This window comes from Lissotriton helveticus, chromosome 10, assembly GCF_964261635.1.
Source record: "Lissotriton helveticus chromosome 10, aLisHel1.1, whole genome shotgun sequence".
Taxonomy (NCBI): domain Eukaryota; kingdom Metazoa; phylum Chordata; class Amphibia; order Caudata; family Salamandridae; genus Lissotriton; species Lissotriton helveticus.
In genome coordinates, this window is record NC_136071.1 from 627,615,496 (window position 1) to 627,620,559 (window position 5,064).

The window sequence follows — 5,064 nt, forward strand, 5'->3', positions numbered from 1 at the left end:
ATAATATACTAGCAAGGGAGGGTAAGACTGAGGTGCCATTTAGCCTTCTTCCCTTTAGCATTTTAACATGCTTTCTCCCTTTGTATTTTATGAAATAGTAATTATGCCGATAACCATCTTGCTTATAATATGTTTGCTTGTATTAGCTAAGATACAGCGCTTGAGAACACGGCATTAGAAATAAATATTTCAAAGCTGCACATGTCTTCATTTACTCCTCGTTTTGGACTGGTATGATAGTATAACGAAAGAGTGTTCATGTGTTCCACATTACCTGAGGTGTTCTAAGTCCATGTTCTGGGTTGTCTAATCATTGGTGGTATGGAAGAACCAATGAGACTCTGATTGCTAGTCTGGTAGGGGATTTTCGATACAAAGGTGAGTTTTGGTACACCCTAATTCATTGAGGTTCCAAGTCTCTATGCACAGTTCAGTGTAGGAGCAGAATCTGTGCGACATGGCGCCCAACCATTGGTGGTCTTATTACATGGCACTTGAGTAGTGCTTCTATCAGTCTTTAACCCCTTCACTATTGTTTCCGGATAATAGTAGTGTTGGACAAACCTACCTATAGTTATATAGGTTTATTCAAGCTTGAAAACGGTTTTCGTTTGAATTACTACCCAGTTGTGTTACGTAAATTTTTTTATTCACACTTTATTTCTGTGTAGAAATGGGTGACGTTGACATACCGCAGCATAGTCGCATTGCAGTACGCAATCATTTGCAGACTTATAATGTCGCCTTGGAGGGCATGGCGGTGATCATGGTGGTGAGTGCAGAAGTCGCGTACCCATATGAGATCTTTTACTCGTGGGTGACTTTTCCTGCAGTGGACGCAAATTCTGGTGTGTTTCATACATATACTCACTCAGCTATGCCCGCAGAATATGTTGCTTATAGGACACAGGAAGTTCCAATTAATGCTTGGCAGCATCGAGTTTGGTTTAATGACGCCCTTCCCCACTCATTAGCAACAATTAGATTGGGTCCTTTGTCCATGCCAGGCACAACTTGGCCTGTTTTGGCAGGATTTACTCCGCATCCTCGAATGGGTGCTGTCTCCGTTGCTGATCTACGGGTCCTACATACAACTGCAATTGCAGTTATTAGGGCCTTGGTACAATAATTGCCCGCAATCTCCCGGGCAGGGCCCCGGGTGTTGCGGTTCTTCCAGCCGGACTTAGTGGTTTGAAACTGAGTCCAGTAATGGTTAATGCTGTGATGGGCAAGCGCCCCCAGAATAAGGATGATATGCCTTACTGGCTTGCTGAGAAATTTGACCAGCTGGAATCTATATTTCCTATCACGACTCCTATTGAAAAACACAGGATTCTTACAATTAGTTTGTCGAAAGACTTGATACCAGACGCCGGTGACTGCGAGTCATGGGGCAGAATTTTTGAAGCAGTGTACACGAGGTGCTTCGGCACTCCGTCAATGGCTGTCCTTCCTTCGGTAATTAAGCGTGTTCAGGACGAACACGGACCTAAGGCTGCGGTTGAATTGGGAATGAGACTATGCGGCACATTTGACGTAGTTTCCTAGCTCATTCTTTCTAATATAAAGAGAGACGCAGTAAACTTTCAAGTGTCAAATGCTTTGCTCGCGGTCCCCGATGCCGAAAAACCCCAACAGTTACCGAAGATTATCACGGCTGCTTATAAAACCATTGGCCGTAATAGTCTGGGTGTCAAGCCATTTTTTACTAAAGAGAGAAAGCAACCTCAAAGGTCAAAGTCTGAGAATGATGATCAACCCAAGACCAAAAAGCAACCTTGGTCAAAAAACAGAATAAACAACAACAGAAACAGGAGTCCCGTCCACCGTCACCATTTCCTGCGTCTACTGAGCGCGTTTATGATTTGCGCTACCGCAGTATGATTAAGTCGCCCGATAGATTTCAGGTCCCCGATCAACGCTCTCCTCGTTCTTTTCAGGACACATTGGCCTCATTGTCCGGTGGTGGAGGTGGCGGAAGAGGTAGGGGTGGCCCGCAGTCTCATGACCCGCCCCGCCCGAAAGACGGAAAAGGCAAGCAGGACGATTCTTCACAGAAGAGGCCCCAGTTTCAGAAAAAGAAAGTTGCTGCTTTAACAGCAAGATATGCCACAGATAGTGAGAACGCAGCTTCGGAATCTGACATGGGCTCTGACCTTGCTGGACAGCACGGCGGAGATTACCATAGTACGAGAGGCCCTGTGTCCACTACTGAAGGTAACAGCGACTGACCGATCTGTTGTTGTGGAGACAGCTGATACCAGAGTAGCTCCCCCTTATAGGCTTTATGAAATGGTCCTTTTAATTGAAGGTGACATACAGCGTACCATAAAAGGGGTATTTTGGGAAAATCTTACAACTACCTATGACATTTTGTTAGGGGAGGCTGACTGAGCCCCTCCTTTTGTCCTCACAGCTCCGAGAGGGGAGGAGGTGATCCTCCCTAGTTTCACGCACACCGTCTCAAAGGAGCAAGCGCTGAATTTTGCAGAAGAGTGGGTTAAAGCCCTTGCGCTGGCTCTGTACCGTACACACTGTGGTTGGGATAAATTTACTCCACACCACGAGATTCCCTTGCGGTCTATGCCACAGCCTCAACCTCAATATCCCATCCGACTTGAAGCTAAGGCTTCCGTGGCGGAAATCCTTGAACAATTGGAATATCAGGGTGTAATTGAAACTTGTGTGTCACTAATGAATAACCCGCTTTTTTCTGTGACCAAACCTGACAGTTCGTACCGTTTGGTATTGGATTACGGGCATTTAAACTCGCATTGCCGTACCTGTGCGGTACAGAATACCCACGGCTCTGCTCTAGTTGATATTCTTGTGCGTAAACGGTTTAAGCCCACACTTGACATATCTAATGTTTTTTTTGCCCACAATTTGGATGGTCTAAGTTCCCAATGGACCAGTTTTACCTGTGGCAGTAAAAAACGCCAGTTTAAACGCCTAGTGATGGGCTATGAGAATAGTCCAGGGGTGTTTGCCGCCCGCATTGTAACTCTCTTGGAGAGAGTCGACCCGGATGCTTGTTCGTATGTGGATGACATCTATCTCACAGACGACGAACTTTGGGCGCATCTGTGTCGCGTTCACCTAATAATTTGTAGCTTTGCGGACTTCGGTTACAAATTTAACTTTGCTAAGTCTCACATTGCAGAGTACACAGTGTTGTTTCTGGGCTACAAGCTCAACAATGAAGGTCGAGGATTGGCTCTTCACTTTTTGTAGAAATGCGCACAACTGCGCGCTCCTACAAGAACAGAACAATCAGCCATTTTGCAATCTTTGCAGGCTGAATTCTTACTGACTCGTGATAACCACACCAACCTGGTGATAAGAATCATCCCTGGGGCGGTGGGTTTCACTTACCTTACTTTTAACGAGGGTGACACAGTACCTATTGCTTACAAGTCACACTTGTACACTTCGACTGAAATGCGGTTTTCCTCTGTGGAAAAAGTTTTGACAGCAGTGCAAATGGCGATTCTCAAGGAACGACCACTGTCGCAGGGAAAACGCATGTTGGTTGTTACCCCGTATCCTGCACTTGAAGCAGTGACGAAAGCCAGGGTACCAAATTCTAAAGCTTTGCACCCACGGTGGATACAATGGGCTGCGTCCCTGACGTCTCCGGATGTCACGTTTGTTTTTGATGCCTCCTTACTGTCACAAGAGTTTTTGCAGTATGAATTTGTTCATCCTGCGCCATTGACTATGTGGCCTTTGGAGGATTTCCATTGTACCGTTTACACTGACGGTTCAGGTCAAGTTGTGCATGAGTCTAAGCACGCATACGTTTCAGCTTGCCCCATTGTGGTAGGTGCCATGGTGAATGATGAATTCAAGCCAAGGTTGTACACACGCAGACTTTAGGGGACTGCACCGCACAATTGACAGAGCTTCGTGCTCTGATGTTTGCATTAGAGTACGCTGATCCTAGTGTGATGACTCTTATTGTGAGTGATTCTTACTACTGTGTCCAGTCTTACAATGAAAATCTGTTCTTTTGGATTCAGAATGTTTTTCGTGATGCCAAGGGTAGCACAATAAAACATAAAATGATCTGGGTCCGAGTGACTGAGCTTAAAGAGCAATTGCCACTCGTGTATGTAATTCACACTCTTGGTCATCAGCGCGTGGGAGTTCACGCCGCGGGCAATTCTTTTGCCGATGAGGCCGCAAAATCAGCAGTATCAACATATTTGGTTGCGGCAGTTACATGTTCCAAGAATAATATTGATGATGATATCTTGGCGGCAGTAGCCGCGACTGAAGGGGAAGTAAATATCCAAAGGGGTTCCCTTCGAAGTATTCATACCACTTAAATCCTGATAAAATTCCATATGTGAAAATACCGGACGTTGGTGAAAGGTTAATTCCCAACGTGGACCGCAGGTCCACACTGGTTACGGCTGCCCATGAAGGTGTTGCGTCTGCGCATGCGGGCGTTTCGGCTCCTGTATCTCAGTTACAACAACGTTTCTGTGGCGGGGACTGTACAAACAGACGCGTGATTATGTCCTTCAATGTGACATTTGCCAGCAGATTAAACCTTCCACTGCTGCGCGTCCACCCCAGACACAGTTGTACATTTCTAATAAACCACTTGGATGTGTTTACTTAGATCACTGCGGTCCTTTTTCCTCTGATACTGCGTATAAGTACATCTTAGTAGTAGTTGATTCATGCACACACTTTGTGTGGGTGTAGTCACACCGCAGCACTGATTCGCAAACTGTCATAAGAGACTTGCGTATCTTTGTAGGGATTTTTGCCTGTGGTACCTTCCATTTGGATCAGGGTCCTGCTTTCGTCTCTAAGGCGTATAAGGATGCCATGGCTTCGTTGGGGGTCCAAGTCAAGTTTTCGTCTCCATACAGACCTGAGGGTAATAGTGTTGTGGAACGAATGAACTGTGATTTAAATCAGTCTTTGACAGCTAGGGTTATAGGCACTGGCAGGAACTGGCAGGCCCACCTCAATAGCGTGCAGTGTGCTCTTAATAATCTCCCTAGAAGGTCTCTGGGTGGGCGGACCCCATACGAAATGCTCTTTGGT